The sequence below is a fragment of the Dromiciops gliroides genome, chromosome 5, assembly GCF_019393635.1.
Source record: "Dromiciops gliroides isolate mDroGli1 chromosome 5, mDroGli1.pri, whole genome shotgun sequence".
Taxonomy (NCBI): domain Eukaryota; kingdom Metazoa; phylum Chordata; class Mammalia; order Microbiotheria; family Microbiotheriidae; genus Dromiciops; species Dromiciops gliroides.
In genome coordinates, this window is record NC_057865.1 from 217,806,093 (window position 1) to 217,831,916 (window position 25,824).

General features: G+C 41.4%; 1 protein-coding gene across 4 annotated transcripts in view; it reads right to left on the reverse strand.

The window, feature by feature from the left end:
* Nucleotides 1–11,633, reverse strand: part of SLC11A2 (solute carrier family 11 member 2) — a 46,947-nt gene extending 35,314 nt beyond the window's left edge. For 3 of the 4 annotated variants that reach the window (XR_006353224.1, XM_043966030.1, XM_043966027.1), the window contains exon 1: nt 11,530–11,633. The gene's annotated coding sequence lies outside the window, so the exon portion shown is untranslated. Of the gene's footprint in view, nt 1–11,166; nt 11,302–11,529 lie in introns of those variants that run through there. The other variant, XM_043966028.1, reaches the window with a different exon arrangement.
* Nucleotides 11,634–25,824: the final 14,191 nt, after the last annotated feature.

Below are 25,824 nucleotides of genomic sequence, written 5' to 3' on the forward strand. Positions count from 1 at the left end.
GAGTAATTCTGTCATATCACAATGATCTTGAATGAATGGAAAGAAAGAAGAAAAATTAGGGGGAAATTATCTCACATAATCAAGGTGAGCAAGTATATAGCTATACAAACAGGGAGGAAGGGGTGGGGGAAAGGCTGACCCTCGAGAAGAATTTATGTGCACACAGGTGGCTATAGAAATACATTTCATTCAGCAGAGAAATAGGAGGGGAAGAAAAGAAGAGGAAGGGGGAATTTGTGGGAGAATAGATTAAGGGAACAATTGATCTTAAGAAAAACAGATGGGGCAGCTAGGTGGCGCAGTGGATAGACACCAGCCCTGGATTCAGGAGTACCTGAGTTCAAATCTGGCCTCAGACACTTAACACTTACTAGCTGTGTGACCCTGGACAAGTCACTTGACCCCAATTGCCTCACCAAAAAGAAAAAGAAAAAGAAAAAGAAAAACAGATTAAGAATATACAAAAATATTTGTACCTCTTTTTTTGTATGGTGAAAGAATTAGAAACTGACAGGGTGCCAGTCTACTGAGAAATGGTCAAACAAGTTAAGGTATGTAATGAGATGGGATAATATTGTGCTATAAGAAATGATGATTTCAGAGAAAACTGGGAAAACCTCTACAAACCAATACAGAGTAAAGTAAGCAGAACCCAGAACAATTTATACAAAGACAACAGTATTGCAGAATCGAACAACTGTGAAAGACTTAGGAACTCTGACCAGCATAATGACCAATCATGATTCCTGAGGACTAATGATGGAACCTGCTACCCACCACCTCCTGATGAGAGAGGTGACTCAGTGCAAGGGGCAGCTAGGTGGCGCAGTGGATAAAGCACTGGCCCTGAATTCAGGAGGACTCGAGTTCAAATCCAGCCTCAAACACTTGACACTTACTTAACTCTGTGACCCTGGACAAGTCACTTAATCCTCAATGCCCTGAGAAACAACAACAACCACCACCATGAAAATCTGGTAAGGATAATTACAAAAACTATAGAGAATTAACAAGAACCATTCCCTAATAGATAAGTAAGTAGTCAAAGGATATGAACAGTTTTAAAAAAATGCTAACTGATCACATGAAAGATTGCTTTAGATCACTAATAAGAAGATAAATTCAAATTAAAACAATTATAGAGTGGTGCCTTCACATGCAAAGAGGCAGAGATGATTAAAGTTGGCAATACTGGGTGGTCTGCCACAAGATCAGCCCGCTGCTGGTGGTTTTGTGAACCATTCTGAAAAACAATTTGGAATTAAGTTAAAAAGAACAAAACATATAAAAAGTTTGACCCAGAGATCCTACACCTAGAACTATTTGCCCTCCTTCCTTCACCCCAAAGAGATAAAAAACAAAAGTCCCATACACACCAAAATACCCATAGCAGCACTCTGTGTTTGCAAAGAGTTGGAAACAACGATCCAGTGACAAGAAAATAGCTAAACTGAAGTTTATATTCATGTGGCATGTAAACATCCTGTGCCATAAGCAATAATGAGTAAGAATAAAGGCAACGTGGGAAGACTTGTTTGAACTGATCAGTTCTTCCTCTGTGTGTGAGCTCCTGGAAATCGGGGACTGTTTCTGCCTGTCCCCAACACTTAGTACCGTGCATGTAACATAGCATGTGCCTTCTAAGCACACAAGGACTTTTAAAATTTGATATAATTATTAAGGATAAAGTACAAAGAAGCAGAAAAATCACACAAACCTGCCAGAAGATAAATGACAAGAAGAATACAACAATGTGTGATATATGTGTAATTATAATGACCAAGCTTGTCCCCAAAGAAAGACTTACAAAATGAACCTGTTTCTTCATTCATTGCCAAGGTGAAGTCCCAGTAAGGAATATGGCATATATTATCAGACCCAGCTGGAATCACATAAATTTGGAGCTGGCGAGGCCTGTCTAGCACAAAACTCTCACTTTACAGAGGAGGAAACTGAAGCTCAGGGAGGTAAACTGACTTGCCCAAGGTCATCGAGATATTTTCCAATACCTGAAATACTAACCCCAAGCTTCTGAACTTCAGAGTCAGCTCTGCCACTACCTCATGGAGCCACTTTTTTCCTCCTGTCTCTTTTTTCTTTTTAAATGATTATTACAATGAAAGACCCTAGGAAGGGAAGAGGGGTTGATGGTGGAATATATTCAGAAATGAATGATAGAAAAAACATATAATTAGAGACAAAGAAAAACAAAAAGAGGGACAGAGAAAGAGTGAAAAGAGAGAGTGAGAGAGTTCACAGAGAGGTTCCTTGAATGGTCAGAGTGAATTCTAAGAACTTTTCATGGCCTCCCCACCCATCTGGTGGTCAAAAAATTGGTGTATGTATCCGTCTGGACAACATGATTATGGGTGTGAATGAAACCTACTTCTCTTATCTGTAGTGCAGAAGAGATGCATACTTAGGCACACCCAAGACTCTCAGGACACCATTGCTCTTGTCATTTATTAACACAGGTCACACAGCTGTGAAAATTCTGAGGAAAATTTATAATAGATATAGAAAAAATTCACTGTCCCTGCTTTGTGACATTCTTAATAAAACTTGCCATAAAAACAATAGTATTTTGTACACCATAAACTGCTAGAGAAAAGTGTAATCAACTATTTCCCAGAAAAGCAATTTTGCAATCAGGAATTTTGTACTAAGTCTGAAATGTAACCAAAAATCTGTCACTTAAAACAAAACTGGGCAAAGAATTGGAAAACAAAGTGGTTGTCCATTGACTGAGGAATAACTAAACAAATCATGGTACGTGAATGTGGGAAGAAATCATGAATATAATAAATACAGAGAAGCATGAAAAGATGTTCATGATCTGATGCAAAGTGAAGTAGGTAGAGACCTGAAAACAACAAGCACAACACCATAGAAGGACCACAAAAATGTAAATGGAAGAACAAAACAAGAGTGAAGACTAGAGAATTAGAGAACAAGCATGACTACATGGAAAAGAAAGAGGTAGACCCTCCTTGCCCCAAGTCCTTTGAAGAGGTGAGAAGCCACTCAGTGGTCAGACTTTTTCAATGCCCAAACTGCTTTTACTACACCTCCCCCCTTTCCTTTAAAAGGAATGTTTGTATATGGGATGGCTCTCTGGGAAGGTAGAGGGGGGGTCATAATTGTGGAAGAATTTTGCTGATATAAATTTTAAAAGCTAATACTCTAAACGTCTATCATTTAAAATAGAAAATAAATGCTCCCCTAATGGATATGAACAGTTCTCAAAAGAAGTGCAAAATATTAACAACCACATAAAATTTACTCCAAGCCACTAAAAAGAAATATAAATTAAAACCACAGGGATTTGTCCTCACACCCAGAAAAATAGCAAAGATGATATGTCAGTGATGAAGAGATTGTGCAAAGATAGGCACACTTAGTGGAGCTATTAATTGGTCCAAACTTTCTGGAAAGCAAATTGGAATTGTGCTATGAATGTGATGAAAATGACCATAATCTTTGACCCAGAGATCCCATATCTCATGGAGGTAAAAAATAAAAAGAAAGCTTCCATATACTTCAAAATATTTTAAACATCAAAGAAACGGAAACAAAGTCGAGGTCCATCAACTTGGGAATAGTTAAACCAACTGCACAGATTAATATGAAGACTATAAATAACCATGGGAAGATCTATGATACAATGCAGAATGAAGTAAGCAAAACCAGGAAAATATACAAAATTATAAGAGCAATGTAACTTACGCCCTGAATCTTTTAAAATGGGCAAAAGTTATTTCAGAAGATACTGTGGTTTTTCTATTTTATACTTAGACATATAATAGCACATAAAAATAAAACTATTGTGTAATTTAAAATTCTAAATGTGGGATCTAATCTTTCCCCCCAGTTTTGGGGGGAACTGACTAAATCACTGATGAACGAGTTTAGGTTTTCTAAGGGTTTATTGAAAGATAGTAAAAGAAAGAGAAAGATTGAGAACAGATTTCCTATAACTTGGCAATGCTAACCTTCCTAAGCTCCCACTTCTGAAGTCTTCTGCTCACCACAATGACCTCTTGTACCAAAAAGCGCAGAACTCTCTCCTCAGAGTCTGCTTCCTGCTTCACGGTCCCCTCCCAGAAATGGGAAGTTCTTCAAGCTGATTGGCTAGTGTCATTCAAATTCATTGGTTCACTGGACCAAATTTATTTGGTGGTCTCGATGTAACGTTCAAAGTTTTTAGCTTCTGAGAATAATTACCTTCTTAAGTACCAGCCGGATGTGTTTACAATCTAGTAAAATGGAATTAAACCAGTAATCCAGTCAGTCACTTTATCCAATTCAATCAGTTTAAACCAGTCTCCAGGTGGGCCCCTGAATATCTGCTAAATCTCATCTATCACATTCCATTATCTTGACACAATATACTGTATCATAAATGTGACTAGTCTAAAATTAATATTCTAGTTACCATGAACATTAAATAATAATTCTACTTGCTTTCTTAGAATTTAGAAAGAACTTGAGGGTCTAATTTAGATGGTTCATGTCTATTTCAAAAGTTGCCTAGAAGTCTAAACCAATACCTTTCTTTTTCTCAAGATAAATTTCTGTTTCTAGTAAAGGCATTAAAAATCATCCCAAATCACCTTAGACCTTAGCGCCCTTTTCAAAATAAGGCTCACATTTTTTTAATCTAGAGATTATAATATCTGATTCTAAGATTTAACAACTTCAGCTGTGACAATTTGAATAAAAGCCACTTGGTTCTGCTCTTTTTGTCCAGTCTTTTTAGTTGCTGTTCCTTCCTAGATTATTTCTCTCTCCCGAAGCCTTAAAATAAAATAAAATCTAAGGCAGTTTGAGGAGGGCTCCTTGGACTTTGTGACCATTTGAGACTTGGGCATAATGTACAGGAGGATATTATTATTATTATTATTATTATTATTATTATTATTATTATTATTATTATTATTATTATACTATTAGGATAGAACTTCGGGGACCTTTTAGGAAGAGCCGCCTAGCTGACATGTTTGTTACCATCATGTAATTTATTTTATTTTATTTTTTGGGGGGTGAGGCAATTGGGGTTAAGTGACTTGCCCAGGGTCACACAGCTAGTACATGTCAAGTGTCTGAGGCTGGATTTGAACGCAGGTCCTCCTGAATCCAGGGCCAGTGCTCTATCCACTTCGCCATCTAGCTGCCCCTACCATCATGTAATTTATCCAATGAGCCCATGATGGCTGTAAGAAGGAAGTCACAGATCCATGCTAGGGACTGCCTGTAAAAGGATTTCATCTGACCTTGAAGAACACACTGTGTTTTAGGCATTCCTCTTTTGAAACATTATTCTCAGAAGCAGAAATTGATCTTATTCCTTCACAAGCCTTTGGCATCTATTGAAGTGTTTTCCATAAAGGACAGTTCTGAGCCCCTAAGAGCCTAAGGTACCTCCTTCAGAGAGCCTTCAGCAGCACAATGGACTAATGTTAATAATTACTGGTTTTCTGTGCCCTGTACTGTTAAGTAGGAATACTTAACTAGTTTTATTTTATTAGGAATAATTAATTACTTCCATTGATTCTGTCATGGATCTATAAAATACTCAGTGGAAGTAATCAGACTAAGATTTTCCAAAACTCAGTTGACCACTTGCAAAAACTGCTAGAAAAGCCGCATGAAATTTCCAGTTAAAAAGTCTGTTAAATTTTCAGTGTTCTATTTTCCTCTTCTTCAAGAAGCCTTGATATAAAATAGCTAAATGAAATCAGGGGTTCCATATGTTCGTCTTACTGGAAAAAGGGGAAGGGGAGAAGGAGGAAGAGGCACTCTCTCGCTTATCCAAGCCAAGAATGACATTCTGAAAACGATCCAAGGCAGAAGCATCACTTATTCATGGGCAATACCAGTTATTTCCCAGACCCACAGCCACATAAACACACCCTGTTCACCAGGTACAATCCAGCTATTGTACAACGTCCTTAAGGATGCCGGTCCCTCCCACAGCAGCTGGAGCTAAGGTCAGCCCACTCTCTCCCACAACTGGTCATTAGGATACAAGTATAGCCAGTTTCTTTAGGTTTGCTAACTTGAGCTCTACTGTGTTGCATTAACCACTTGTGTTACCAGCCTAGCTGGTAAACAAAACCTCCTTCCAACAGCTGACCCCGTTTCTCACCTGAGCCAGAAGTCTATCCTCTTGAGTGGTGACAAGGAAACTGACCCCGAAAAAGTCCAAGAACAAAAATAAATGAACTTAGGGCTGGGCGACAAAAGCAATGTGCCTGGAAAGGGTGGCTGATAACAAAGATGTCAGAAGTAGGGGGAAAGAGGCCAGATCAGGTGAAAGGGAGTGAATATCACTTGCCAACCAAGGAGTCTTCAAATGAAGAGGCCCAGTACCTGTCGAAAGCTCTATGCATGTCCTCTGTGGCATATTGCAGCCCATGACCACATCCCAACCTTTCTGAAACCTCCCTTTCCCGGTGCAATAGTCACATTCTTATTGGCTAAAGCCCAGGGCTTTGTTCATCCCAGCCCTCACAGCATGCATTTCCTCTTGTACTTTCATTCCAACCAGAACCATTTTCCTGCTAGAGAATAGCCAGGTTTGCTGAACTATCCTAGCAAAGAGGCTGTAAATCCAACTTTCAAGACCTTCCCCTAGGGCTGATTGATTCGACAGGATTCCAAGGGAACCAGAAGTTCCTTAGATTACCAGTATACTCTAGGCCAGATGTTGATCATCTGGAGTCCACAGATGTAAAAGGAGTCAGTGGACAGATTTCAGGGGGTGCATGAACTTGGATGGAGGGAAAATTATATCTTTATTTCAATATAATTGGTTTCCTGGGGGCAGCTTGCAGTGGATTCAGGAGGACCTGAGTTCAAATCCAGCCCCAGACACTTGACACTTACTAGCTGTGTGACCCTGGGCAAGTCACTTAAACCTCACTGCCCTGCCAAAAAATGTTTTAAAAAATCTAAAATTTAAAAAAATTAATATAATTGGTTTCCTTTTTATTCTTCTGCATCTTTTTTTACACATTAAAAAGAACCATAACACTCAGAAAAAGGGTCCACAGGCTCTACCACATGACCAAAGGGGTCCAGGTCACAAGTATTTTTTTTTTTTTTAAAACCTTTGCCCTAGGGGCAGCTAGGTAGTGCAGTGGATAAAGCACCGGCCCTGGATTCAGAAGGACTGAGTTCAAATTTGACCTCAGACACTTGACACTTTCTAGCTGTGTGACCTTGGGCAAGTCACTTAACCTTCATTGCCCTGCAAAAAAAAAAAAAAAAGATAAAAACCTTTGCCCTAGACCAATCACTCCCTTGTCTTCAGAAATAAGTTGATCCAGGGGCAGCTAGGTGTTGACGTAGATAGAGCACCGGCCCTGGAGTCAGGAGGACCTGAGTTCAAATTTGATTTCTGACACTTGACACTTACTAGCTGTGTGACCCTGGACAAGTCACTTAACCCTCATTGCCCTGCAAAAAAAAGAAGAAATAAGCTGACCCTGACATCAGCTCAACTACCAAAATGAGTTTGTCATTCTCAAATAGGAATAACAAAAACAAAAATAACCAACATTTCTAGCAGGCTTACCATGGTCTAACTGTTACCACTGTTCTAAGCATTTTACAATACTTCATCTCATTTAATGCAACAACCCCACAAAGTAGGGGCTATTAATTCCATTTCACATTTTGAGGAAACTATGGCAAGCAAAGGTTAAAGAAGCTCATGGTCACACTGCTAATGTTTGGTAACACATCTGAACTTAGGTCTTCCCACCTGTGCCATCCAAGGTTGGCATGCAAACAGGCTCTCCGATTTAGCTTGCTTTCAAACAAATGGGGTAAATAAAAAGGCTCTCTTCCCCTAGCACAAAACTGACCTTAACAATGTTGCTTACATATTTTCCTCTGTATGATTTGAATAAATGGGGAAAATAAAGTGTCCCCTAATAAGGGCTAGTTTCTCTTAGAACATGTTTCTCTGCCTCTTCAAATGCCGAGCCTCTCTTCTGCAGCACAAACAAGTCATCAGAGAGAACATTATCTTTTGTAGTACCCAGGCAGTTAGCTAGCACAGCAGAGGGACCTGGAGTTGGAAAAGCAAATGATGCTTGAAATACTTCAGCTTTCTGTCTCTTTCTCTGACCTCTTTATCCCTTCTATTCCTCATTCCTCCTTTCTGGTGTCCCCTCTTTTGTTTCATGTGTGTATGTACACACACATATACACACACATAGAATTATTTATAAGGAAAATTCCTTGCAGATGACAGGAGCATCTGGGTGGGATGTATATGTTACGTTTTAGGATATGGTCAATGTAGAATTTATTTTGTTTGACTACACATATTTGTTACAAGGGTTTTATAATTAGATTTTTATCATTCCCAGAAAAAAGTCAAAAACCACTTCGATGTTCTGATGTGCGTTCCTACACTTTCCACTTCTACTCCAGTTTCAACTGAAAGGTTTAATTAGGCATAGAGCACTTTTACATTATAATATCCCAACTTACAGCAGAACAAATGGAGGCTTACTAGAGGTCTGACAAACCATTGAGGAGAGGTCTCTCTTGGCTCCTGCCTTTGCCTGTCTGCTGACCACTTTTCCAACTACCTTTATCAAACCACAAAAGTCTAAGGGGGAAGAACAAAGAAAGCACCAAAAAGCAGCCTACAATGAATTTCCACCTCACCTCAAATAAACTCAACCCTTTAAAGATCGTGTCCCTTTTCTTCACCCACGTCTTTCAGGGAGAGACTGCTTTTCAATCTCATCATGCTAGTCAGCAGACGTTTAGTCATAAGAATTTAGTTTGCCTGCCTTATTCCAGAGTTAAGTAACTAAATTCCACGTGGTTATGTGGATTTCAGTGAAAAGTGCCCAAGTAAGCAATGAGTTCTCTACAAATTCTAAGTTCCCCATTTAGGGATTAGTTCTTGTCGGGGTTAACTATATAAATCGCAACTTCCTCGGAAGGAGGAAAAAGCAGGCAACAGAATGGTCTTTCATTATGGCCTCTCAGAGTTTCAGGGGTCAGAAGAGGGTTTTTTACTTCCCAGAAGGGATGGCGTATATCGAAGGGAGGAAGAGGTTTCTTTGTGAAGGGAGCATCTACCCCATGGCTCTTAATGTGAAACTTCAAGTCAATAACCTCACTTCCTATGACAGGCAGAAGTGGATGGATCACAAGTCTGAAGCAGTCTAGTCCCATGTTGATGGTCTGTGTACCCCTGGGTTCATCTTCAGTTTCCTTACCTGGTGTAAGGACATGAAGTGCAGAAATACTTGGGTACAAATCCCACTCCTGACACTTTGAGCCTATTTCTTCATTTAGAAAATGAGCATAGTGAGTAATGTCTAAAAGGCCTCTCTTCAGGTTGTTTGAAGGGATCAAGTGAGATGATACATGCAAAGCAATTTGCAACCCTGAATACACTAGATAAATGGCAGTTGTTTCTGGCTACAATTCTTAAAACAAATGATACTACCTGCCCTGAAAATCAAATGAGATAAACATGAGTCAATGAACTCTTTAAACTGGAGATCGGGACACAAGGGTAAAGCCACATTATTTCCACTGTGTGGATGACATCTACTGATCCTACCTCGACCTTCACTCCTCTTAGGGCCTACCCATCAGCATACACAATATCCAAAGGGCTGCAATGCAAGTTCTACCGAGTCTCCCCCCTACAGAGTCTAAGAAATGTTGTCACACTGTTCCAGGAAATCTCAACTCCCAGCAAGTAGTTCCTGGAACACAAGAGACAACAGCCTGCAATCCCGGCTTTTCTTCTTCCTCCATCCGAAACTACCTAGGTGTGGAACAGAACCAAGTGCAGATGTTATCTGATAAAGAAACAAAGGGCCCAGAAACGCTTTAGGCTAGTTACCCAAAATAGATCAAGGGAGAAGACAGAAACCCAGGGTGAGAGTACAGGTGACCGCAGCTCAGACCAACTCAGATCAATTTACAGTAACAAGGAACAAAGGAAATCAAACACCCAGGAAAATCTCCCGCCCAAGGTCTCTCTCAAAGATCTACTAAAATGAAAAGAAAAGCCAGAATTGCGAACTATCTCATTTGGGAGGTGAAGGGAGTGGGACTAAGCGGATGTAGGAAAGGTCAGTAATCTGATGTTCCAAAGTCAAACCCTCCTTGGCCCAGAAACGTAACAAGACCTTGAAGCTGAACGAGACCTTGGAAGGGGCTCTATTCCAACCCCTCCCCCACTTTAGCAGGAACCCTCTCCTCCAGGAAGTCCCCCCAGCCTCCACTAGAAGACCTTCAATGACCAGGAAACAGCCATTCCCCGGGGTGGCCCATGTCATTCTTGGACAGTTATTATTTCCCCTTTACTGGGTGTAAATGTTCTTCCTCTAAATTTCCACTGATGCCCTCCAGGTTCTGTCCTCTTGAGCCAAAGAAAACTCCTTTTCCAACAAACCCTCCCCAACAGCGAATCAGTAACTTTTCTCTTGTAGTTTCCTTTAAAACAAACAAACAAGAACTAACTCTCAAAGAGCTTTTCTTGTCCTCGAGCTTGCCATTTCACCGACGGGGACACTGAAGCCCGGGGCCTCGGTCTATCATATCGTCCGTGATTAAGAACCCAATGCCCTCAAAAAGAAAAAGAAAAAAAAGAAAAGAGAAGGGGCAGCTAGGTGGCACAGTGGATAAAGCACCGACCCAGGATTCAGGAGGCCCTGAGTTCAAATTCAGCCTTCGACACTAGACACTTATTAGCTGTGTGACCCCGGGCAAGTCACTTAACCCCAATTGCCTCGCCAAAAAGAAAAGAACCCAATGCCCTCGATGTGGTGCCTCATGTGCTTCCCAGCTCTTAAGACTCTAGGCGGCGCCGAGGGAAAACCCGAGTTCGAATCCGACCTCCGGACCGCTGCCTGCCTCAATTTCCTCATTTGTAAAATGAGGAAAGTAACAGGTTCCCCCCGCCCTCCCCCCCCCAGGCTTCCCTTTGAGTGGATAAAACGATAATTTTTTGCAAATTGTTTGCAGACCTCAAAGCGTTATACAGATGACGGCTGCCATTATCGTTACCATTACTGCTTCGGGGGAAGGCGGGGGGAGTTATTGACCCATTTCCCGGAGGCCACGGGGAGATTTCGCCCCGGCTCCGCGCGCCCCCCGCCCGCATCCCTGTCTGCGCACCTCCTCGAGGCGGGCCGGGTTTCCGGGGCAGCGGAGCTCGCCCGGATCAGGGGCTTCTGTAAACTGGAGACTTTGCCCGGGGCCGAGATCCACTGCGGCGGCGCCAGGCTGCGGGTCACGGGGTACGCGCGTACCCCCTGGCGGGGGGAGAAAAAGGGGAGCGACGAAGACCCCCTCCTTTACCTCCGCCCTCCGCCCCCCCCGCCCCGTAAAACTCCCGGGAAACTCAGGAGCCCCTCACCCACCCCACCACCCGCCCCTCACGAGCCGCAAGGGGCGCACGAAGGTTTAACAAGTAAAGTTGGGCCTCGTTAGCCTTGCCTGACCTCTGACCTCGCGGCGGCCGAGGGATCCGAAACTCACCTGCACCTCTGCCCTTTCCAAACAGGCTTTCCCAGGCCCGGTATCTCCATTACAGCCCGCACGCTCAAAGTCCGGACAGTCCCTCTCCCCCCCACCCCCCGCGGCCCCCCCAGTGCGATTGGTCGGCGCTGCCGCGAACGCGCACTCTCATTGGCCGGATCTCCTAGCTGTGCAGCGTGGCGAAGCGAAAGACACAACGCGTGGCCCTTCGGAGCAGCGCCCCGCTGCGTCCGGAGGGAAGAGGCACAAGTGAAGTGCCGCCCGGCGCTAAAAGCCGGCTTTGGAGCGCCCGAGGTCCGGGCATTCTCCGGGTGAGCATCCGTTCTGGGGATATGCGGGCTCCTGCGGGAGCTCTCCTGGGGCCGGAGCTCTCCTTGGGAGTAAGGTGAGTCCCCACTCCACCGTAAACGTTGGATTTCCATCCACTGCAAGCACTTCGGTGAACTTTGGTAACAGGGATGTCTTCAAGACGCCACTTCTTGCTGTTCCATCCGAAGAGGGTGGAAAAACAAACAAACCAACTCTCCCGCCTGCCTTAATCGTCAGTGTTGCCACTTCATAGTGTCATCCTCCACCACCCGGGAGAGGAATGCAAGCCATCTGGTACCGCACCGGGCACCTGTACTTCGGCCCCCTCCTCTTGTTTTGTTCACTAGTCCGGACTCCTGCACCTCGCCCGTACACAATGCCCCCTATTCTCGTTACTTTCCAATATTCAGTTTCACTCCATCGATAGCTGACCTCGGTTGTCCGGTTCTTCTTTGAGAGTGGAAAGACGGAGAAGTGAACCCAGAAACATTGGGGAGAGGGGCGGGAAGCAGAGACCAGCTGGTTTCTGGGTCATCTTTTGGGACGAGTAAATAAGCAATCTAATAAAATACAATTTCAACATGCTCTCTTTAAGGATTTTTAAAAAGCATTATTTGTTGGGGAGGGGAGAACTTAAGGAAAAATGAAGGTTGGAGGCATACCCATTGCAGGAAAAATCGAATTGTTCCATTTTCTGTTCATTGTTGCTTGGTATGCCTTACACAAAGTGCTCTGAGCAAGATCGTTAGTTAGGAACGAACCTCAAAAGGAGAGGGGAGGGAAGCAGTAAAGCAGGGGGAAAAAAGGAGCAGACCAGACAAACAAAATCGAATCACCCCGCAATTAGCCTTAAGACTACTTTAGCCTCCAAAATAATTTTCTCCTGGAGAGAAGAGAAAAGCATAGAAATCAGAAAAGAGAAAAGCATAGAAATCAGATGATTTGGAAAATTTTGCAGCCATCTGGGATTCAGGAAAAGTTTGCCTCAACTTTCCTAGGATAGGAGCCTTTTCTTCAGATATGTCTAATTGAGGTAGAAAGGAGAACCCAAAACCAACTGGAGGTAACAGAGAAAAAAGATTTAATCTATCTCCCCCTCCACTCCTGCCGGTTCAGTTTAGGAGTGTCTTTTGTCTTCTGCTGTTGCTACTTACTTAGTTCACAGCTGGGAGCAGCCTCGTTCTTAGCCTGCTTCTTCCCCATGGTGCAGAACTGGTTTGCTCTCTCACGAGTGTTCCTCCACCTATATAAGACCTGAGCCGACTCCTTAGATAAGATAAAAGCACTTCAGATTCTAGCCTTAGGCAGAAAAGTGTAAGATGTGAATTCAAAAAACTGACCCACACCCTCTTTGGCTCCCAAGCACAATCAAATTTCATCTTTGACCTGTTATAGAAAAATAGATAGATATCATATACCTGTCATCTTTAGATATTAATGAGCTATTAATTAGGTAAAGAAATCTTTATTCTTAAGTCATCTTCTGTGCCATTTGGCCAGAGTTGAAACGGGACGTGTACACTAGTGTGGGGTGGGGAGTGGGGCGGGAGCTCTCCTTCTGAATCAACACCGGCATCACAGTTAATGGATTAGAAACAACCCTCCATTAGGTTCACTGAAGAGTGACTGGTCTGTCACTAGTGTCAGGGTTTTCTATTAGACCTCTGTTTCCTAAGAAGGTTAGTTAGGGATAATTAACCTCAGGTACTCGACTTGCATTTTCCATTAGATGAGTGGATCACTGATAAAATTACGAGGTATCAATCTGTAAGCTTTCTTTCTGGCCACATATCTCTTAAGAGCCCAGATTTGTAATCATGAGAATGCAGAAAGAGAACACGGAGGTTGCCATTCCCCCAGCCAACGCAGCATTTGGGGGGAGGGGTTTCCTCCAGTTTCAAGAAGAATAAAAGATAAAAAAGTATTTAATATTTTATTTTTCCTCAATTACATGTAAAAAACAATTTTAACATTCTTTTTTTCAAATTTCGAGTTCCAAATTTTCTCCCTCCCTCCCTTCCCTCCCCTACATTGAGAAGGCAAGCAATTTGATTTTATACATGTAGGTCATGCTGTGAATGAAAATACAGACCATAAAAAACCCACACACACAAGAAAAATAAAGAAATCAGTGAAAAAGTACCCTTCAATCTGCATTCAGACCTCACCAGTTCTTTCTCTGGTGATAGGCAGTGCCTTTCAACGTAAGTCTGAAGATATGATTTGCTGTGAAGGGGCCAGAGGGAAGTGACTTAGATAGTCAAAAAGCAAATCATGAAGCCCTGTCCCCTTTTTTTAGTCAGCCAGTGTCGAATGAAAACTCCTAGAGCCCTGCACTGGCCACTGGAGGGAGATCCAAAGCAATCAGTGCCCCTGGGAATTCCTCTGGGAGCAAAGGCATGTAGGAAAGCCGCACAGGATAAAGTTCCTAAGATCATAGAGATAGAACTGGAAAAGGGACTTTAGAGGTCATTTGGTCAAAAGCCCCATTTTACAGATTAGGAAACTGATGCCCAACTGACTTGCCAAATGATCCCCCAGATCAGCACTTTACAGATATTATCTCATTTGATTCCCCACAACAACCCTTCCACAATTTTACAGTTGAGGAAACTGAGGCAAACAGGTTGAGTGAATGGCCCAGTTACACAGCAACTGAACTGGTCTGTCCTCCTGATTCCAGGACCAGCACCCTGTTATCCACTATGCCATATGGCAGCCCCAAGTCATAAGATGTTTAGTTCCAATGTTTTTTCTACTGCACCCAACAAACAGTTGCGATATATTATGAATTAGTGATCAAACAGGTTATGCTAATCAGGAAGACCTATTACTGTTCCCAGCCAGGTTTGCCATAGGGTTTTTAAAAAGGGCCCAGGGAACTCCATCCAAGGACCCTGTATTAAGTAGAATTCTAAATCATTAAACTCAGGGACCTGCTTATTTCAACCACCCACGTGGTCTTGCTCTGAACCCTTGTGGAACCATTGCTATACCAAACAGGGAATGTTCTCTTCCAGGTAATGTTTATATGTGTGAAGCCATTTGGGAAATGAGGACTCCAAGGAGGAAAGTTAAGCAATTTTTGAGACACTATAGGTTACTCATAATGGAATGTTTATGCCACACCCCACTGCTTCCTTCTCTTATGTGTCTTTCCTTGTCTTCACATGGGACACTTCCATCCATCCCTCTTTTCCTCTCCCCAGTCCCATGACTTCGTATCTTGCAAGAACAATATTCCGGTTACCTCTCTTCTTTTCAAACCTGACTCAAGTCTTCCACAAAGTCTTCTTGGTTTAAGAAATCCACATCACACAAATCTTTGCCTCTCCCACCCCCACCCCCACCCCTGCCCCTACCCCTGCCCCTACCACTTACTTTTCTCTGAATATAAGCCAAGATGTTGGTACCAACATAGGTATTTCATTAAATTTAGGTCTGCATTTTCTTCATCTATGTTTCCTTCTTTCTTTCTTTCTTTCTTTTGGCGGGGCAATGAGGGTTAAGTGACTTGCCCAGGGTCACACAGCTAGTAAGTGTCAAGTATCTGAGGTCGAATTTGAACTCAGGTCCTCCTGAATCCAGGGCTGGTGCTTTATTCACTGCACCACCGAGCTTAGTCCTTCGTCTATGTTTCTATCAAGGGTTTATACCTGGGTTTCTAGTGCAGAATAATGAGCAAAGACATTATTTTAAAACTGAAACGACTCTTCTTAGAGTTATTTAACTAAGGCATCAAAAGATGTCTAAAGGGCAGCTAGGGGATTAAGCACCAGCCCTGGAGTCAGGAGTACCTGAGTTCAAATCCGGCCTCAGACACTTAACACTTACTAACTGTGTGACCCTGGGCAAGTCACTTAAACCCAATTGCCTCACTAAAAAAAAAAATGTCTAAAACATTTATATAGAGATATAAAATTTTTGATGGTGTTTTCCTCAGAATAACCTGATGCAATAGGCTAGTGCAAATACATTGTACCTATTGAACATATAAGGAAAGTAAGCCTTTAGAGAGATGATGTAATTTACCCTAGTCACACACCTAGTAAATAAGAGGATTTTGGGACTCAGGTCTAGTGTTCTCTTGACAACTGACTAATTTTTGCCTTGTGCTTTCATTAATGCTTCTAGTAAGCATTAGTGAATGAGTTGTTTACGTTCCTATAAATAAATAAATGAAGGAAAAAATCATGTATTAAGCTCTTACTATATGCCAAGCACCACACAGGAGATACTAATATGAAAACAAAATAGTCCCTGCCTTTAAAGAGCTTAACTCTAAGTGTGGGAGAAGATACACATGAATAAACAAAAACCGCCTTTATTAAGTGCTTACTAAGTGCAAAAGACTGTGCTAAGCAGATGCTGTTGCCATCATCCTTGGGCTTACCTATCTATTGTTCATCAGTGGTAAGGGGCTCCTGGTAGGGGTGGAGAGTGGTGACTTAGGAAGGGGTTTTGGTTCCATAAGCTTGGAATTCCCGCAAGTAATATTTCACACTAAGGAAATCAAATTCAAATAACTTATATATGCTGATAGTTTAATTAATTCAATTTGAATTAATTAATTCTTAGTGGGATCTAAGGACACGGAAGATCATCACCTATTGATCCCCTGGGGATCCCCCAAATCAGAGGTAATGGGAAGCCTTATGGGATGCAGCAGAGTTGGTTTGAAAAGTGAAAGTCCTTGAAAGAGTACTCCAAATTGGAAGTTGAGGGGGTGCCCATCAATTGGGGAATGGCTGGACAAGTTGTGGTATATGAATACAATGGAATACTATTGTGCTGTAAGAAATGATGAGGGGGGGGCAGCTAGATGGCGCAGTGGATAGAGCACCGGCCCTGGAGTCAGGAGGCCCTGGGTTCAAATCTGGCCTCAGACACTTAACACTTACTAGCTGTGTGACCCTGGGCAAGTCACTTAACCCCAATTGCCTCACTAAAAAAAAAAAAAAAGAAAAGAAATGATGAGCAGGAGTTCAGAGAAACCTGGAGGGTCTTGCATGTTCTGATGATGAGTGAGATGAGCAGAACCAGAAGAACATTGTACACAAGTATCATCAACATTGAGTGTTGACCTACTGTGATGGACTATATTCTTCTCACCAATGCAATGGTACAGAAGAGTTCCAGGGAACTCATGATAGAAGAGGATCTCCAAATCCAAGAAAAAAAAAAAAAGAACTGTGGAGTATAGATGCTGATTGAACCATACTATTTCTTTTGTTTTGGGTGCTATTGGTTTTTTTTCCTATTTTGAGGTTTTGCATTACTGCTCTGATTTTTTTCTCTTATAACAGGATTAATGCAGAAATAGGATTAATGTTATTATGTGTATATATATGTGTGTGTATATATATATATGTATATAGATATAACCTATATCAGATTACCTGCTGTCTAAGGGAGGGGGGAGGGAGAAAAATCTGAAATTGTAAAGCTTGTATAAACAAAAGTTGAGAACTATCTTTACATGTAATGGAAAAAATAAAATACCTTATATGTAAAAAAAACCAAATGTTGAAAACTATATTTACATGTAACTGGAAAAAATATTATTAAGATTGGGGGGGGGGGAAGAAAGAGTACTCCAAAAGGCTAGATTTTCTTCCCTACTAGCATCAATAAATCATCAGCTCTAACCTGGTGCTCATTCGAATTTTCTCTGGGCTCCTTTCATGAATTACCATTGTGTTCAAGACAAGAGTTGCAATACATTCACTCATTCATTCTTTTGTTCATGTAATCCAACAAACATACTTTAAGGCATCAATCTAACTAACAAATAATTGACTTTATGCCAATCAATAAACATTTCAATAAACTATATGCCAAGAGCCAAGGATACAAAGACAAAAATGAAACAGTCCTTGCCCTATAGAAGCTTACATTCTAAAAGAAGACAACAGGTTTAAAAGTACCCTATGGGGCTACTTTCCCATTCTTACTCACACTGAAACGTTGGATACCCAGAGGGTGGTTGGCTACTACTACATGAGAAGCCAGGTTTCCTGGTAGTGTGGCTCAAAAAAACCCCATTGGTGCCCTTTCCACTGATTATCAGCCGATTAGCTTTTGGAAAAGGCATTTACTAAAGAAGTATAGCAAGGATAGTTGTTACAGAAACATTCCCTCCCCCCCACCCCCCCACCCCCCACCAAAATAAAACCTTGTGCATTCTCTACTTGAACACACACAAGGTCACTGGGGAGAATGGGCTCGAATTTAAAGCCTTCCTTTACTGGAAGTTGTTGGGTTTGTTTTTTTTTTTTTTTCATTTCATGGAGTCCTAATGAAGTTCTGCTTAGCTCTCGGGGAGATCCCTTTTATTCCTGAAGTTACTTTTTCCTATTTGTTCTCAATGTGATTCTCAGCTTCCAATGTAGATGCTGCCATTGGCCACTGCTGATCCAGGGACATTGCTACTGGATCCAGGAGATATTGCTACAGAGGAACTCCAGATATTCCAACCTTCCAAAGTTTACAAGAATTTCACTTTATCAATGGGAGGGAAGGAATGAGAGAGAGAGAGAGAGAGAGAGAGAGAGAGAGAGAGAGAGAGAGAGAGAAAAGACACTTTTTCATTTTTTTTGGTCTTTACTGTCAACATTTCCTTATAGCATATATGTATTTGTGTGTAGGTATATACATGGACATATACATATGTGTACATATAGACATACACACATTTATGAATTATACAGAATGAGTGAAAGTGTTTTTATTGATAAAACTTGATAAATATCAGCAATAACGAATGTTTCCTTATATAAAGAAGAGGAAATGTAGATTGTGTATGACACCTTTAATTCAGAAGTACCAGCACTGTCCCCCTCACCTATGTCCCCTTCTGAAATTCCTTCTGCTTTGTTTATTTTTTTTAAATGTTTCACTGATTTTTTTCTTTCTTCTCTTTTTTATTTTTGGCATTGCTATCACTACTCTCACACTTCTCTTCATAGCTTTTCCCCCTCACACACACAAAAATGTAAAAACCTTTCCTTGTAATAAATAAGAATAGTCCCACAAAATAAATCAAAACATTAGCTGTGCCTGAAACTGTGTATCTCATTCTATTCTTCCTGGTTCATCACCTCTCTGTCAAGAAGGTAGAATCAATCAATCAATCAATCATCAATCAATCAATAAACATTTATTAAAGTGCCAAGCACTGTGCTAAGTACTGGAAACACAAAAAGAAGCAAATGACAGTAACTGACTTCAAGGTGGTTACAGTCTAATAGAGGAGACAACATGCAAACAAGTTTATACAAAGTAAGTTCTATACAGGATAAATAGGAGGTAATTAAAAGAGGGAAGGCAGGGGCAGCTAGGTGGCACAGTGGTTGGAGCACCGGCCCTGGAGTCAGGAGTACCTGAGTTCGGATCCGGCCTTAGACACTTAACACTTACTAGCTGTGTGACCCTGGGCAAGTCACTTGGCCCCAATTGCCTCACTAAAAAAAAAAAAAAAAAGATAAAAAAAGAGGGAAGGCAATGAAATTAAGAGGGGTTAGGGGAAGCTTCTTGTAGAAGGTAGGATTTTGTTGTTCTTTAGTTGTGCCTGATTCTCCACAATGACCCTGTGGACTTTACTGTCCATGGATTTGGGGTTTTTTGGGGCAAAGATACTGGAGTGGTTTGCCATTTCTTTCTCCAGTGGATTAAGGCAAACAGAGGTCAAGTGAATTGCCCAGGGTCACACAGCTAGTACATGTCTGAGGCTGAATTTTAACTCAGATCTTCCTGACTCCCCACCCAGTGCTCTATCCATTGATCCACCTAACTGACTCCCAACATGATGGGATTTTAGTTGGGACTTAAAGGAAGCCATGGACATCAGTAGTCAGATCCAAGGAGGAAGAGTGTTCCATACATAAGGGACAGCTAAAGAAAAAGCCCACAGCTAAGAGATAGTGTATCTTGTTCATAGAATAGTCACGAGGGAAGTGTCGGTGAATAGAAGAATAGAGGGGAGAGGAGTAAGGTGTAAGAAGCCTAGAAAGTTAGGAGGGGGCTGCTAAGTTATGAAGGGCTTTGAATGACAGAGAATAAAAGAATGATTCATCATCATTTCTGAAGTCGTGATTATTGTTCTTGGCTATTTCCCTTGTTTTCCTTTACAATGTTGTGATCATGTGGTTCCTCTCACTTCACTCTACATCGGTTCATAAAATCCTCTTGGGTTTCTCTGAATCCATCCTTTTCACCATTTCCTATGGTTCAACAGTATGTGTTTTATTCAGACTCTGCGTCTGTTTCAGACATGTGGTTTGGAAATAGCTGATCTTGAAAGTGGTCTGTAGATTTCCACTGCTAAGCCAGCCCAGACAATCAAGGACCCAAATGCTGCACTACTACTTACTATTACTAAGGCTGCTAGAAGGATTTAGTTTGTTTTTCTAATTCCACATGACTAGGGCAGGTGACAGTGACCCTAAAACACCGTCACTATTAACATCAGAAGAGGGAGGGATCATAAGAACATAGGTTTAGGGATGCAAGAATCCTCCAGGGTCATTTTGGACAATGACTTCATTTTGAGATTGAAGAAACAGAGGTTCAAAGAGTTTAAGTGACTTACCAAAGGGCACACAGATAGTAGATGAAGCCAGCAGTCTTTCTACTAGACAATGTCAAGATCACCCTCTGATGGAAAAAAGATTCAATTCTAACAAAACCAGTGGCAGCAGGGTGGGGGTGGGGTGGGGAGAAGGGAACAAGCATATATTGTTTTTGGGTTTTTTTTTGCAGGGCAATGGGGGTTAAGTGACTTGACTAGGGTCACATAGCTAGTAAGTGTCAAGTGTCTGAGGCTGGATTTGAACTCAGGTCCTCCTGAATCCAGGGCCGGTGCTTAATCCACTGCGCCACCTAGCCGCCCCCGGAACAAACATATATTAAGCACCTACTATGTGCCATGTACTATGCTAAGCACTTTTATAAATACCATCTTATTATTATTAATTATTATTAGTGGCTGATGAAGAACTAAGATAATATTCACACTAAGGAGGAAGGGGAGAAAGGGTCTCTGTACATCAGGAAAGCTGTTGTATAATATAGGAAAAGAATAAAGACATGACTTTGATATTTTTGATGAATCCACACTCTCATCAACATACGTCCTTTCTCTTCTGGTCGAGCCTGAACCCTCTCCATATCTTTTCATGATTCACATATAGCATCACTAGGAGATCTGGTGGGATTTCAAGGCAAAGAATAACTTGGGGTTACTGTAAGCAAATTTCCAAATTTTCCATTTTCCATGTTCAACACATGCTGATATTCTTACCTGTTCAACTCTGGGCCAAGCTCATTGTCCCTGTATCACACCTACCCAAATATTCTGAAGGATTAACCAAATGATTTTATCTCAGCAGGGATCATAGATTCTCTGCCTCAGAGGTCATCTAATTCAAATCCTTCGTTTTACAGATGAGGAAATTTGTCAAAAGATAACTATGAAAGCAAAGAGAAATTTAATACCGGAAGGAATCAGAAGATCCAGGAGACAGACCACTGAAGCTTATTAGAAAGGAGAGGTAGACAAGAGACAAGTCATGAAAGGGCAGATGTTATAGTGACAGGAGAGAGGATCATTCCAAGGTAGCCATGGATGAGAGAAAAAAACACAAACCATCTTCTGGGAACTACTAGAAAACTACCAAAGGGAGAAACTTCCTGCTGAGTCTGTGACTGGGAAGAGACATGATTGTATTATCTTCAACACATCAACTTGCACTAATTAGACCTTCAAGGGATAACTTGCTGAATAATAAGTGCTCTGGGAACTCAAGAGTAATGGACTAGGTGGACTTGGATGTGATTCATCACCCTGGAGGCCAGTGCTCTGTCCAGCTTGCTATTTACTTACCTCTATTTTTCTTAATTTCATACTGCTCAAATAAAGCAATGTCATTTTTAAAAAGAATTTTATTTTCCAAATTACATGCAAAAACAAATTTTGATATCAATTTTTGAAAACTTTGTGTTCCAACTTTTCTTCCTCCCTCCCTTCCCACCCCCACCCCAAGAACTCAAGCGATTCAATGTAAGTTATATATGAGCAGTCATGGAAAACATCTCCACATTAGCTAGGTTGTGAGAGAAAGCAGACAAAAACAAAACTTCATATTAAGGAATTGTAAAAAAAATATATGCTTCAAAAATTCTTTCTCTGTAGATGGAATGCAATTTTCACAAGTCCTTCAGAGTTATCATACAGCAATGTCATTTTATTTATTTATTTTTTTGGGGGGTGAGGCAATTAGGGTTAAGTGACTTGCCTAGGGTCACACAGCTAGCAAGTGTTAAGTGTCTGAGGCCAGATTTGAACTCAGGGCCTCCTGACTCCAGGGCCAGTGCTCTATCCACTGTACCACCTAGCTGCCTCGAAAGCAATGTCATTTTAATGATTTTTTTTTGGCAGGATAATAAGGGTTAAATGATTTGCCCAGGGTCACATAGGTAGTGTTAAGTGTCTGAGGTCACATTTGAACTCAGGTCCTCCTGAATCCAGGGCTGGTGTACCACCTAGCTTCCCTCAGCAATGTCATTCTAGATATGATTTATGTTTATATTATCATCTTACCTTGCCTTTACAAAAATGAAGGCTCCAAAGAACCCAAACATTTAAGTGTATACATATACATTTCAGAAAAAAAAAACACAACATTTTTTCTTTGTGGTATGCTAGCTTATAATTGCCTCAAAGGATGCCTGAGTTTGCTTTGTTAATTTGAATAATTTTTGTCTTTGCATTTTTATATTTCATCTGTGTGTATGATATTCTTTCATTTGTCTGGGAGCTCTTGAGAAACTTTTCTTATGTCTTCTCTGAAGTTATTTAGTACTAGACAGTGAGTCAAATGAACATTACTTAAAGTGTTTACTACTTGCTAGCCACTGTACTAATCACTGGGAATGCAAAGAAAGGTAAACACAGTCCCTGCTTTCATGGAGCTCACAGTCTAACGGGGAAACAACATGTAAACAACTATTTACAATTAAGCCATATTATTATTATTTTTAAATTTTTTTTGGGGGGGTGAGGCAATTGGGGTTAAGTGACTTGCCCAGGGTCACACAGCTAGTGTCAAATGTCTGAGGTCGGATTTGAACTCAGGTCCTCCTGAATCCAGGGCTGGTGCTCTATCCACTGTGCCACCTAGCTGCCCCAGTTAAGCCGTATTATACAGGATAAATCTGAAATGATCAAGAAAGGGAAGAGACTAGAAATAAGGGAGATTGAGAAAGTCTTCTTACAGAAGGTGGGATTTTAGCTGGGACTTGAAGGAAGTCAGGAAAGCTGAATGGTAGAGATGACAAGGGAGAGCCTTCTGGGCATGGGGGAGACAACTAGTGAGAATACCCGGATCCTGGAGATGGAATATCTTGTTCAAGGAGCAGTGAGGAGGCCAGTACAATAGAGCGTGGGGATGTATGACATAAAAAGACTGCAAAGGTGAGTGTGTGTGTGTGTGTGTGTGTGTGTGTGTGTGTGTTGAGATTGAAAACTGGATTATAGAGAATTAAGAAGAGGGTAAAAAGAGAGGAAGGGGAGACATCTATTCTAGATGGCCATCTCAAAGAGTTTAGCCACCAAAGAGAAGAGAACTATGGAATGATAGCTATTGGGAATGGAATGATCAAGTGAGAAGTTTTTGAGGATGGGCATCTTTATAGGCAGTGGGGTAGGCAGGAGGAGAGAGGGGGGGAGAGAGAGAGAGAGAGAGAGAGAGAGAGAGAGAGAGAGATTGAAGATAAGTGAAAGAATGGGAGGCTAGAAAGGGGCATATGAAGAACATGAAAATAGAATAGGATCACTTGTGCATGCAGATGGGTCTGCCTTAGCAAGGCATTATTTGAGATGGGGTAAAGGAAATGGTGGCAGAAGGCAGTAGTTAGGTAATATAGATGAAAAAGGGAGGGGAAGAGGGAATTCTTGGTGAGTGGTTTTGGTTTTTTCATTGAAATATGAGGTAGGGTCCTCAGCTTAGAGGATGGGTGGAGGGGGAAGCATGTGAGGTTTGAGGAGGGATGAAAAGGTTTAGAAGGGCAACTGTGTTAAATGGGATAGTGAATTAATTAGGGAGAAGTAAAAGGGTTGTTGGAGAAGTGATTTTATTCAGCAGAACATGTATAGAAGTGAAGTAATGGTGGGAGTGATCCAAGGCTGAAGTTATTATTTTTTTTTTTTGGTGAGGCAATTGGGGTTAAGTGACTTGCCCAGGGTCACACAGCCAGTAAGTGTTAAGTGTCTGAGGCTGGATTTGAGCTCAGGTCCTCCTGACTCGAGGGCCAGTGCTTTATTCACTGCCCCACCTAGCTGCCCCAAGGCTGAAGTTTTGAAGGGCAAATTTGCTCATTAAGGGGTCAAGGTCAAAGAGAAGAGGACATTGTAGAGCTGAACTGGTTCATCATGTGGTCAAGATGGGGAAAAAAGGAGAGTGGGGTAATGGCCCACAGGGGTCATTCTAAATAAATAATGTTCTTTGTGCTGTGCCGAATATTAATAATTCAGGTAGTAAAAACTAAGAAGGCTATCTATAGGTGTTACTTAAAAAAAAAAAAGTCCTGCCCTTTGTAGAATTTTAAAACTCTATTCTTTTGACATAATTGCTGTGGACGTGCCAGCCTGCACAACTGAGTTGTAGCTGAAGGTAGTCAGTTCCAAGCCAATGCTGGGTAAAGGTCCAGATATTTAGAGCCGATGCATCATATGGAGAAAAAAATTCCTCTGATCTCAGGCCTTGGCAAAAAGTTATGAGACCTGGGTGAGGTCAGTAATTGGGGCGGAGTAGTACCTTTGGTTTCAGGGAGGAGTGAAGGAGAGGAATTGTCAAAAGAAAGATTCATGGATTGATCAAGTCAGGATTTCCCTGTCCTGCCTGTGCTTAGAATAGCCCTAATGATCCTACCGAAGCTGATAATGATAAAACTTACCCTCACCCCAAGGTTGCAGGTGCTTGATGTTAATACTTTACTATACTCCAGCAGTACTGAGACTTTTATTAGCTACAATATGCAATTTGCCTTATCTGTCCATGTCACAGGATCTTAAATTGTGCATTCATAGAATGTTAGCAATTGTGTTCTACCTTAGCCTCGATTTTCAATTTAGAATCCTAGGAGTGAACAGAATGTAAGTAAGTACTTAACAAATGATCTTTTGATGGTTGCCATATTGATTGATGGGATGATATCTTTCAAAGTACGTGGATTGTTCAGTAAGGTTAACTTTGAGTGTTTTACCCTTAGGAAACCTCTCAAACTTCTTCAACTTGAATGTTATTAGCCCATATTGGCCTAAATTGATTTTGTGTGACTTGGGAGACACCGGCACAGGACCAGTGGCATGATGTGCCAAGTAGCTCAAAAGAAACTTGATAGGTGCAAATTTAGAGAATCCACCCCAAATGTTCACATGGACTATTTATGCCTGTGGTGGAGCATTTGAAGCCTGCATTGTTCTGATCAGCCACAGTGGGACACACTGTAACTAGACTCTAACATAGTGCTATTATTTTGGTCTTCTTTCAGAATGGACAACAACCCTTAGCTCATACTGGCCTGATCCTTGATGGATCAGAAAACCTATTAGTAGAAGATTTGACCACATTACACATCTTCCCACCCTACCCCAGTCCCTCCCTGACACTATGCTCCATTGGCTCCCTATCATCTGCCACCCCAATCTTTACAGTCTTCTTACACCTTACACCTTCCCCTGAGCCCCCCAAAGGCTGAATATTTTCCCAAATATTTATTATCAACTTATTACCCCTTTTGAAAACTGTCAGAAAACTTTTAAAATGATTGATACTTTATGTATTGAAACAAATTTATTTATTGAATAAGTACAATTGTTTGTAATGATGTTTAATGAAAAGTTTCTTATATATATACATTTAGGATATACATATTTATGTGTGTATATATTTAAATTCTGTTTATAATCTTTGACCATACAACCAT